Source organism: Phalacrocorax aristotelis, chromosome 7, assembly GCF_949628215.1.
Source record: "Phalacrocorax aristotelis chromosome 7, bGulAri2.1, whole genome shotgun sequence".
NCBI lineage: Eukaryota > Metazoa > Chordata > Aves > Suliformes > Phalacrocoracidae > Phalacrocorax > Phalacrocorax aristotelis.
In genome coordinates, this window is record NC_134282.1 from 2,685,605 (window position 1) to 2,698,086 (window position 12,482).

At 42.6% G+C, this 12,482-nt stretch overlaps 1 long non-coding RNA gene across 3 annotated transcripts; it reads right to left on the reverse strand.

Moving 5' to 3' along the window:
• Positions 1–264: 264 nt before the first annotated feature.
• On the reverse strand, positions 265–12,473 carry LOC142059617 (uncharacterized). 3 transcript variants are annotated; one of them, XR_012661450.1, is made up of 5 exons: positions 11,285–12,473; positions 8,953–9,068; positions 3,542–4,038; positions 2,444–2,568; positions 265–556 (listed from the first exon to the last, which is right to left on the reverse strand). It is a non-coding gene; the product is annotated as an uncharacterized LOC142059617 (long non-coding RNA). The 3 variants fall into 3 exon arrangements; XR_012661449.1 differs by having other exon boundaries at positions 3,542–9,068; positions 11,872–12,473; XR_012661448.1 differs by having other exon boundaries at positions 3,542–9,068.
• Between the last annotated feature and the right edge of the window lie 9 nt (positions 12,474–12,482).

A 12,482-nucleotide genomic window follows, 5' to 3' on the forward strand; every position in this document is an offset into this window, starting at 1 on the left:
TTAACAAGCATGAAAGGAGAAGCGCCTTATAACATCGTTGGTTCTACCATATTGAGTCAAAGAAACACCTTTATAGAATATAGAGAAGTAGGATTTTAAAATAACCATCTCAAAGGTATGATCCATTCAGGCACAAAGACCTACTCTTGGGCCAAGAGGGGGTTGAAATGGGTCAGGCTCCATTCTGCAACACAGACTTATTCACCCTGCTTCTTGGGTGTTAGGCTTACACAGTGTCATTGCACAGTGCACTGTCTTGATCCAGGGTAGTTTCTATAGGGCTGATGTGGGCATATATACACAATATGCTGTGATGACCTCAGAGGAGACAGTCCCAGCTATAAAGTAGGACATGGCCTGATGAACGTCGTTCTCCAGGCATTCCCCTAGCGGACTGTGTATTACCGTATCATCCATTTGTGAATTGTGAATGCTCATGCCTGATTCTGTAAATGCTCACTCACCTGGCTGACCTTGCCCACGACACCTCATGTAGTCCGCATTGAAACCAATGGAAAGCGTTCAGTCCTTTACAAGAGAACTGAATCAGACGCAGCTGGAAGATAAAATGAAATTCAGATTCAAAGCTATTGAGGATAGGAGCATAAAAGTCCTAAGTTAGAAGAAGTTTGGAATTTCCTCTTCCATTTCAGCATTAATCGTATATTGAAATTAAACTATTCTTTTAAATAGCATTAGTGTAGTTCATCAGCTAATTTTAAAATACTGTAGCCTTAATACAGGTACTGAATCCTGCTTTTACATCCTTTAGCAGGAATCCTTGTGCCACTAAGATATAAAGAAAGCACTATTTCCCTGAGCAAGTGGTGATGAAGTTTGCTGTGTTGGAAAAACGGCACTCTGCGTGTGTGTGCGTGCGCGCGCGCGCGCGTTATCACTTCTGAGCTCTCTCTTGGTTATCTTTCTTTATTCCACACAAGCATGGTATTGATAGCCTGGAGCAATCTTTGTGTGCCCTTTCAATCAGAAAAACCTCTTGATTTGTATACTTATATAGAACAGGCCAAGTTGAAGTGAGAATTTATTTCCTGAAGAAAACAGATTTAATGTGAAAGGTGATCCTCAAAAGTTTCTCAGTTTCAGATGCCTTGGATAAGCACCAAGAAATGGAGCTGCTTATTCAAGTGGGTCTGCCATGCATCTGAGAGCTGCAAAGTCAACGGACGACAGGGAGGGATTGTTTTGCACACAGGTCCCTTTCTTCAAGGGCAGCATACATATTAGAAGTATTAAAGGAGGATTAATATGATGACCATCGCACCCACACGGTCAGTCCCTCACTCTGCATTGCTTCATGGTCTAGAAGTCTGCCCAGCTCAGAGCCTTCAGCTCCTGCCCCTCAACAGTTATATGTTCCTTCCACTTACCTTAGACTTGGCAATCCTCTGATTCTGATACCCCCAGACCCTTCTGAACCTCATTGTGTGCACAGAAAAAAAAAACACCAACCAATAAACAAAAGAAAGAAAAAAACCCTACATTAACAAAATATTCACCAGACTTTTAGAACACTTAAAAAAATTATGGCAGCAAATATGGTTATTGGAAAGTTGAGTCATCTTCAGTTTTCCTGGTTAAGAGTAATCTTCATTTCTCCTGGTTACATATTTGTTCTTAATCTTAATTAATGCAATTCCTGAACCTTGAAATGAGTGCAAAACTAGACAGAGGACACAGCGAGTAAGTAGCACGGTCAACAGGTTAGCGTTTGGAGTGCTGAGAGCTGCCTAAAGGGACGCTGTACTGAGAATACTCTTCAACATGAAAAAGAGACCCACAGGAAAACTGCCATTATCTCAAGTAATCTCCAGCAAAGAGGATGTGGTTATGAAATAACTTTTGGAGACCTTTGGTAATTTGGTACCTCAACCTCCGGTCACCAAGCTACTAGATCAGAAAAGAAATGTTCATAAGCCCTTTCGAAATACCATTCTTCCATCACCGCAGCGCACTAAAATGTATGGTACATGGCAAACCAAGGACGGATTAGTACGTGACCTAACGATTATACGAACAAAAGAGGGGGAAAACACTGCACCACCTTTCTGTAAGTTCCATTTATCCATGAAATAACAATTGCATTCGTATTTCCATTTCCATTATACAGAATACCCTACCTTCTGACTTACCACAACAATGGTATTCTTTTATTTATTTTAAGCCGGGTGGTTTGCTTTTCACGGAATGAGCAGCTAGTAGAAAAATAGGATTCAATAATGCGAACATTTCACAGAAAATATATTGCATTAATACAACGATATAAAAGCTGTGCTCAGCAGTTTCTCTAGGACAAGGTCTGTTCTAGAACTACATGCCCAGATTTCTAAACACTCACTTGGAGGACTATGAAGGTTATATCTCGTTAAAAGAGATAATACAACAATATGTTGTAGGAGTTCCACTTTGGATTTTGTTTACTTACTTCTCCCCATTGAAAAGAGTCGCAGGTTTAACTGGCTGCTTTCAAGCAGAATATTTCTGTGGCTCTAGTTCTTGCTCATACTCACTATTGCAGGCTTCTGAGTAAAACCTTGCAGTGACTGAGGACTACACAAGGAATAGAAAAGCGTAGCTGTTAACCGAACTTGAAAGTTACTCCATGCAGAGATCACCCCACCACCCCCCAAAAGGATTCAGAAAGGTTCTATCGGTATCAGATATTTTGACCCGATTGCCTGGCAGATGTAGCGTCCTCTGTGCAGAATTCCGTCTCCTCTGTGGGTTGGCATCGAAGATAGATGCTCTCTGCTCTATTTCTTTGAGCTGTCAGAGACAGTGGGCCTCCCCTCCTACTTCTTTGGTCTTCTCTGGTTACAGGATATCCACGGTCTCTCTCAAGAAAACCCTTCTAGTAGCTCATTATGGAAGCAACCAGCAAAACTCCTACATCCTAAGCAGATCCTATTCGAAGAACGTACACTAAATCTCTATTCGATAGTCTGTCACCTTTCCTTCTGATGAACCGGTTACAAATGAGCTAAAACCATATGAAAATAAATGACGAGACACTCAGCTGGTGTCACGATTGTTGTTCTTACGTCAAGAGATATGAATTGACAACAACTGCTGCCGTATGGCTCTGCATTTGTTATAACAGAGCCAATGGCAGGGCCCTGTGGCAAGCGAGCACTCTGTAATGTCTTCCTTTGACTTCGTACCTTCTCTGTCTCTCATGCAGTGCTTCCAATGCACGGCCTAGTTTGACACCAGCCAGTCACTTCTTGTATTTCACTGGCAATAAATACCATCTGTGCAAACCCCATGCCATTCACCAACGATAACGTCCATCAGAGAGAGCCAGTGCATTACTCTGCTGGCACTCAAACTTGTTTGGCCTTCGCAAGAAAATGAATTTTTTAATGTATTGCTTAAAGAATTGCTTTAGTATTTTGTTTGAGTTTCATAGAAACCCTGGATTCTTTCAGTATGAATGGAAAATCGTTGTTGAAGGAAAGAACATAGTGAGGTCATGTCTTAGTTTGAAGGGTAACAAAAACAAAATGAAAATAAAAACACTCGCCTGTTTTTAATGCTCCCAGCTGTCCTCTTTCTCCTTGAGTCCTTTGTAACAATTGCAATCATTTTATTTCTGATCCAGTATCGAGGAAAAAGAAAAGCCTCTTGAAAATGTAGCGCTTGAATACGGAGAAGTGTGTATTTTTCTTCAGAAATTAACTATTTGCATGTTCTTAAATGTACATCAAACACTTAAGTTAGAAAAAAAAGATATGGTTGGGTTTTTTACTCTTTGTATTAATCATTACTGCAATAGGGTAGTTTAGGATGGTGAAACCAAATAGCCCAAGTGCTCCAGGTCTGTTGGCAGATTCCTGGTTTGGCGTTTCTGGCATCTGTAGCTGCGGAGCGTGTGAGCAGCAAGAGTGGGTGTCAGACCTGCCCGCCAACCCTGGGACCCCCGGAAGGTCCTCCATTGTGAGCGCGGCCACCTGCTGCTCACTTAGGCCTGGGGACTTCATGTGCCCGTCCACAACCGCGCTCCATCTGCAGTACTGCAACCTGTCAGGAATAACATTACAGAAGGCGGCAAAATGAGTTTCCGGACCTTTAGGCCTTCGACAGGGTCAGAAGCACCATGCAAATACGGTTACAGTTATGGTTTTGTCCTGTTTGTCACCATTCTGCTTTCTGTGATATGGCTGTAATGGATATGCACTGCTGCAAAAGAAAAGGTGCTCTAGAAACAACTGGATAGATTTAGTCTCATATGATCCCCGCTTTCTTGTCTAAATTCATTATGTAATTATATACGTAAAATGTTACCTGGACTTATGTATAGCATGTATGTAGGTAACAGTGGTTTCTTAGGAAGCATTCCTGCTGACCTCTTTTTTTTATAGATAATGCTTACCATGATTGAATCTGTATAAAAATTAACATTTAAGTCAAGCCACTTTTGTCTTTTTTGAGAATATATTCCTGCACACTTACATAAGCATCTGGGGCATGGAGGCATAATAAAAAATCTGTAGCAGAAAGTGATGGAAAGCACTTTTATATTTTATCGCTCAATAAAAAAAGCATACATACATTCTACAAACCCCCATTTCTACAGTGCACCCACACTGATGAACTCCCGTTGTTCTTTCTTTAGAGATATGCTTGGCATGGAGTAGAGCCAGGGTGAAATAAATAAATACGATTAAAAATACCCTTGCTATATTTGTATTTATCGTTAGCAAGACAACTAGAGAGCCTGCCTTCTCTGCTGATTACAATTAATATGGGGGGTAGAAATTATAACAAACAAAAAAATTTCTCGCACATTATTCATGAGCATCAAGTTGATTTTATTCTTGTGTTCCACGACACCCACACGATAGTGGGAAAGCTTGAAATGATTAAGCATAATAAAGATCTAAATATGCAATTTTTCGTTTTAAGCAACTGTTAAATGATAACTTAAAAATGGTGGAATTTTACTGGTGTCACTGTTTGTTGTTCATAAAGAAAATGAAGAATTTACATATCTAGTTTTAACTATACATGCTCTTTAAGTCTATTTTTATGCATATTCATCAACTCTCCTGCAAGGGAGAAATGCAGTTTCCTCATGGTATTGTCTTTAAATCCCATTTAAGTCAAAGCAGAAGGGGTGCTTGAGTAGACCCTTCAGCTGTGTGAGGGATTTCATCTAAGACCAGCGCTCCCTGGCCTGGCCTGGCCCTCCTTCCATTAAAGCTACCAGAATGAAGGGAAGTGTCCCCAGGTGAGGATTTGGCCTCCAGTTTCTGAGCAAGGAGTAGCTACAACACAGCCAAAGTTTTAAAGCATTCACTTTGAAAACTGGAGACCTTCTGCGACAAACACTTTTTTTCTCTGCCACGGTATCCTCCTGCCTGATGACTCTTCTGCTGACAGTAAACTAAATATTGAACAGCCCTTCAAGGGATCTGCCTTTTTACTTCTGAGCTTTTCAAAGAACCTGATAAAATGTCTAATTATTTGAATAATCAAGGCAATGAATATTTGATCACTAACATCAAAGATGCAGACATAATGCAAGAGCTGAGGTATGTGCTTAATATTGCATTACTCATAACACGAAGAAAATTATAATTTCCTTGAAAATGTGTTTGTTAAAGGTATTTTTCCTCTGCCTTTTTGAACAGTGTAATGGAGAAATATTGGGAATTAGTTTGGATATATTTATTTAATTATCCCAAAATTGTCATTCAGTCATTTGACAAGTTGTTAGGTAAAAAAAAAAGCAGTGGTTGATTAAGGCAAATAACCTCAAATTTGGCCACACATCAACACAGTTCCAGTAAGGGGCTGAGATCTGACGAGACATAGCAATTGATGTTAGTTGCTGCACAAGCATGGAGACTGGATTATCCATCCTGTGTCAATGACGACATTTTGTGTCTGTTTTTGAGTGAGACGCACTGACTAGTGAGTATGGACAGAGGGTCAGAGGTAGCAGGTCTGAGGGTGCCGGAGCAGGGGCACAGGCTGCCCAGAGAGGCTGTGGGGTCCCTTCCCTGGAGACATTCACCCCCCGCCTGGACGCGGCCCTGTGCCCCTGCTCTGGGGGTGCCTGCTCCAGCAGGGGTGGGACAGGGTGAGCTCCCGAGGGCCCTTCCAGCCCCCGCCAGTCTGGGATTCTGTGACATCATTGCCACTACCTGGGACTTTCTGCTTGCACTTCTTTTCCCAGCATCTAGAAGAGATGCCAAGTTAGTCCTAATCCCCCTTTTCCATTTCATCCCTCACGGCTCAGGCACAGCTAGCACTGATCATTAACAACTACACTTTGACTTTGACATGATCTAACGCTCAAGCTGGAGCTAGCGAGAAAACAAAACAACCATTTCTTTTTTAATATTTCAAATACACCTTAAGCAGTTCAGGGACCTTCCATCATGAGCAGTTGCTGCCTAGAGAGACACTGTCAAGTTTACAAAGCCCCACGCATTTACCCACCCTGACAAGTTGTCTGTATGAAGATGCCATGTTATTTTGGTTGCAGATAATTAAAATTCTTAACTACTATCTATCAAGATATAGAGAACTGCAAAGGCAGAAAGGTCACCTAATTGAGCCTTAACTGATCTGGGAATGCCCACTTGGCCCATTCTTTCTCTTCCCCTCTGCAGTCCCTGGACTAAATCTTCAGTACAAAAGACCAAACCCAGGTTCGCTCAGGCAGTTACCTCTAAGCGCAGTGTTTCAGGACTGCCTTTGCCATGCAGATCCCTTTACTCAGCCAGAACAGTACCTCGTAAGTGCAACACTGCCCAGAGATAGCCAAGCAACACACCGCGAGGTCAAAACCTGGTTCGCAATCCCCCTTTATACCCATTTAATCAGTTTCTCATTCATTTTACTGCGTGTATTCCTACTGATTATATCTCTCGTCATGCATCTCCCACTCGCTTTTAATCTCCTTTCTTAATTAGTTTATGAATACACTGAGCATGACTCCAAGCTCCATTTATTAGCAAAAATATTATGTATTTTTAGTATTATATGTGAACCTTTTCTGGTCTGAACAACCCTCCCTGTGCAGTATCTCAGGTGTCTGAGTGATTGCCGATGTTCTTTAGTGGACTGCAGACATCCTGCTCATTAATCTAAGTAACTGCCTACCAAGTACCTCATCACTTCTGGTGCAGCGCAATAACATTTGGGCTTTCTACTTTCTTAAAGCAATATGGCAATATTTCAACCTATATACTAATCCAGACCCACGGGCAGAAAATACACCTAGTCAGCTGCATTTACGTAAAGATATTTATAGGGTATGTTATCACAATACTCCGTTATTTAGTAGAGGTGGTTGTAAAAGAAGAAAAATATTTAAAAATGTGTAATATTTTAAGTTCTGGCTCTAGGAACTTTTTTTAATGGTTACATATTATCTAAACCTCCCATCTGGATCGCCTGTCTGTTGGAAAACCTGATTTCTTTATAATTTCTTAAATCAGAGAGTGAAGATTTTTTAAACAAAAAAACCCACCAACAACTTCTTTATTTAAGAGGGACTTCTGTCCACTTTGTCCAAATAAATTTTAACTGAAATGAAAATTCATATACCCCCTGAAAAGCTAAATCTTTCCAAGGCTTCTACAAAGGTACAGCTAGACAAAGAAAGCGAGGTAGTAACCTCGTTGCTCTTAGGGAAATTAGCACAGTGGCATGCGGCAGTGGTGTTTGGCCACCACATTCACTCACTAACCTTATGCAAAACTGAATGAGGAAGAAGGAAAAAGGGCACCTGTGTTATGCTGGACCCATTGCCAATGAAGAGAATGAAATATTGCAGAGTTTTCATCTCTGTTATTATATAGTGAATAAATGATCCAAGTGGAAGGCTAAAGATATTAAAGGCAGATTATTTACCCAGGGAACTCTTCAATTCTTGATAGTAGAATTCTTCCTTGGAAAGAAACCCCTACATGTGAGGAACAATAGCTCAAATTGCAGATATCCACTAGCAGAAGCAAAACTTGCTTTAAAAAGAGGCAACACAACTACTATTCTAATTTCTATTGCTAAGAAATAATTGCAAATTGTACTTGTGCCTGGACCTCCACTTAGAGATCAAAGACCAACTGTAATAAGACATTATCTCTTAAGAAGGGGCCCCATTCTAAGGAACACGTGAAATAGAAACGGGCAGTCCAGACAAAAAGTGTGCAGACTGTCAACTGCTGCAGAGGAGAAAGAACAACACTGTAGCTTCTTATAATGTGCTGCTGTGGCTGCTCTCTTTCATCTTACCATACATTAAAAGTAGCTTTTTCTCCCTGCCTATGCTAGCCCTGCCACAACGGGCGCGCAGTGGGAGTCCTCGCGGCGTGACCCAGCAGCTGCCTTTGGACACCACAGCACCAGGACTCCACTGATGGCGGGAGGGAGGGCGGTGGCGGTGAGAGGGGGGTAACAAACTACAGTGTTAAAAAAAATCCACAAAACCCGTAACCGTAGGATCTGAAGCGCTAACATGAGAAAAAAAAAGAAATTGAAGATCGTATAGATACAGCTTGGCTAAAACACGGGGCAGGGAAAGCAGCCAGTAGGTATTTTAAGGACGTGCTTGCTTGGGAAATACTTAGAACTGAAATACACAGAAAAGAGCTATGAAGCATTGTGCGAATAGGAGAGAGGAAATCAAGTGAAAATTAAAAAAAATAATTTGACAGCAAGTGCTGTGTGGTTGCTGTGTTATGGTTTCCCAAGGGAAACAGTCAAACCTATTCCACTGGAGAGAACAAAACACGAAACAGGCTGGACGAAAGCACGAGAAAACGCACTGCAGAGGGAGTGCAGTTGTCAGAGGTGGCGCATGAGAGCGTTGCCATCCCTGAATTACCCATTTTCTGGCTGGTGTTTCACTGTGATCCTTTTTTTCCTCCTCTGGAACCGCTAACCTCCCATCTCACAGCGATCCCAAGCGGTGGTGCACACCTGCAAAGACCTGCCTGCGAGGCTGATGCCACCATAACCGGCCAGTCTGGGTCATTCAGCACTGACACGTGGCCGGAGTCCTGCCTCTGGAAAGAGCCAGCAGCTGGGGTCGCATCCTGCTAGCACAAAAGAAATAACCAGAAATTAACTGCTCCATGAAAAGACATAAAAACATCATCCAGTCTTGAAAGTGTGTGATAATTTCCCTAGTCTATTTTTATAATTGAATGGAAAAATCTTCTTTAACATTTCATATAGATTATTAGAGAACACTTCATTTATGTTGCTAAGTACTGTCTTAAAATACCTTTACTGGAGTCTTCAAAATGACAAACACCTGTATTATCACTCACACCAAGAATAGGTTTCCACCACAGACCATAATAACAAAAAATGATAATTTGTGAGGTTCTGAGAAAAGATGGGACTAGTAAAAATCATCACGTAATTGACTTTTTACCATCCCAAGACCACTGTTGCTTAATAAGGCTGAAACTTTGAGAATGAAATTAAAGCATAAATCCCTGGAAGAGACTTTCATGAGCTTAACATGCAATTATTAGGTTTAAAAAAAAAATCAGCTTTCAGGTTCTAAAGGTCTTTCTGTCAATAGAAATGCAAGGAGGGAATGTAAGCACACACTGTCAGAAACAAAAGCAGCTCAGCACTGGAGATGTCAAGGAAATTGAAAACGGATAACGTTCAAGATCCAGAATTGTTCTGTCCAGCACTGCAGTTTTACAAAGAGGCCTCAAATTAGAAAATTGTTGGTACAATGAAAATTTGCTCCGTGTTGGTATGGAAGGAGCAAAACATGTTTTTAAGGCGGTCTCCAAAATCCTGGGCAGCTCAGACAGGCTTTGAAAGAACTTTCTGGTGATTTCACAGCTCTGCAGACCTGAGACATCTCAGCTGGCCCCGGAAGAATGGTGTGTTCCTGCTTTCAGGTTCTCAATGCAAGAGAAACAAAGGGGAGGGGAGGGGAGGGGAGGGGAGGGGAGGGGAGGAGAGGAGAGGAGAGGAGAGGAGAGGAGAGGAGAGGAGAGGAGAGGAGAGGAGAGGAGAGGAGAGGAGAGGAGAGGAGAGGAGAGGAGAGGAGAGGAGAGGAGAGGAGAGGACAGGACAGGACAGGACAGGACAGGACAGGACAGGACAGGACAGGAGAGGACAGGAGAGGACAGGACAGGACAGGACAGGAGAGGACAGGAGAGGACAGGAGAGGACAGGAGAGGACAGGACAGGAGAGGAGAAAAAGTCAATGATGTAAAAATCCTAAAACCTAAAACCCCAAATCGGTGAGCGTTCCGCCCGACCCCCACACAGAAGGTCAGGTTTCCGAGGGGGCGAGCTCTGCCAGCCAGGCTTTGCAAGGCTGCCCACGGGCTTTAGGAAACTCCTCGCTGAGGCGCCTCAAGGAAGACGCTGCCTTGGAGCCAGAAGCACTTCAAAGCCTTTCCCAGGGCTAACAGATTCTCCCCTTTGTAGAAGGCAGTCTAGATGCTTAATGACTCATGGCTCAGAGCTGTGTTTCCAAATGCAGGGATGTTTTTCATGAGATATTTCAATTTCTGGGAAATTGCAGGGTGTTTTTTTCCAACAGAAGACTATTTTATCTGATGAGGGCTGACCAGCCTGTTTGCTCTCTCATTGCTTTAGGAGTGAGCTTAACACCGGTGATCTTTTGTTTTTTTAGAAGCTAACTTTAACAAAAAAATTAAAATCAAGCCTCTACTTAAAAAAAAAAAAAAACCAACAAACTGTATAGCTAAGAACAACAGGATCAGTTGTGTAAAAAAATATGAGATAGATTCTGGCAGGAAGTGGCCCAGAAGTCTCCGTACCACGGCAGGGAAAGAGGCTCTTGCTGCAGCCGCTGCGGCTCCAGCATGGCAAGGCAGAGCTCCTGCCATGTTTATGGGCATAGCAAAACCTGGGCAGGAGACGCACAACTGTGTGATGCCTCACTGTTGTGTTTGGCCTGGCCCGCCAGCCTAATTCAGAGGAACCTGGATGTTACTGTGCTGACTGGGAGGTCCAGAGGTGCGAACTGCAGCAAAAGCTACTCAGTCTGGGGAGGTAAAAAGCTATTTCTAGCCCAAACTCCCTCTTACTGTGACGGGCCATGAACACCTGCTTGGCAAGTGAACTCCTGCAGAGTTCACCGATGTCTCCAGGCTTTGGCTCACATTTATGCAGCTGATAAGCAGAAATCTGATCTCTAGATACTTGACTGTTCAAGCTACACAGATACTGCAAGGTGAGATGCCACAGTTTGAATTACTTTTCTTACATTGCACGCGTGCAAGAGAGGGAGCAAATAAAATAGACAGACCTGCTGTTATTCAGAGACACCCAGAGAATCTGGAAGCGACAGAAAGACTAAATGTGACAGGGGCTCCCTGGAGGGCTTCGCAGGACTTAGGGAGAGGGGGACGCTTTTCTTCGCCCCCCAGCACACCTGAATGCGATAATCTGAGGCAACAGAGGAATATGGCTTGTTTAATAAGAGGTAACTTTATTCTTAATTCATCTGAGAAAGGAACTGGAGAACTATTTAAAGCACAGTGGAATATTATACAAATAATACTTCCTTGGACAACAAAGGGAAAGTAAGGCATGTCTAACGTGAGAGAGGAAATTGCTAGAGAAGCTCAGCTAATACTGTAGCCTTTTGTTGACTTTTTAAGTAGTAACTACAATCGTAGAACAGATCTATGTGCTATGAATCAACACTATGACTAAAATTCAGGTACTCTTCTAGTGAATTTTTCTTACCAATAAATGCACGCCCCAGAAAACACTCGTCTGTGTGGCACGTAGTATTTAATCCGTGTGCTTTGTACAGTTGGTGGAATTACAGGAGGGACTCATTACAGGTACGCTCACACGGGCAAATGCAGCCTGTCGTTAGGCACCTACCATTAGCAGTCCGGCCAGAGGAAGGATGAAGCCACCGCCCGGCTGGAGAAGAGCCCAGAGGCTGCAGGAATCTGTGAGCTGAACCCCAAACTGGACAGACGCCTGCGCCACAGAGGTCTCTCTCAGCTTGGAGAAGTGGATGTGGAGCAGAATCTCACAGGTTTGGTCTTTCCGTAATGAAACAAGGGAAGCAGATCCTGTTTAGCATCAGAAACAATACTTAGTGACTTTTAGAGACATATTTACTTAATATTTACATGTTAATGCCCCATAAGACTGGCTTCAGATGGCCTCAGCAACCTTTGCTTCAGTTGATAGTCTGAGTAATGTTTTTCTGCTTCATTCTTGCAAGAAACAACCGGGCAGTTTCATGTTGTACCAGTCCCAGACGGGGAGGGAAATGCACCATCTTTCTCAACATGACGTGACTGTGAATTTCTCTCACTGTGTTGGGTTCAACCGAAGTAACTATTTTTACGTCCTATCCAGCTGAGCTACTGCTTAATCTGAGCTGAAATCTAAGAAACTAGAGATGTGAGATGAGGATTTAAAAACCATTATTTCAGAGAAAGAGTCTGACTGAAACGAACCCCCTGCCTTGGTTTAGCAGA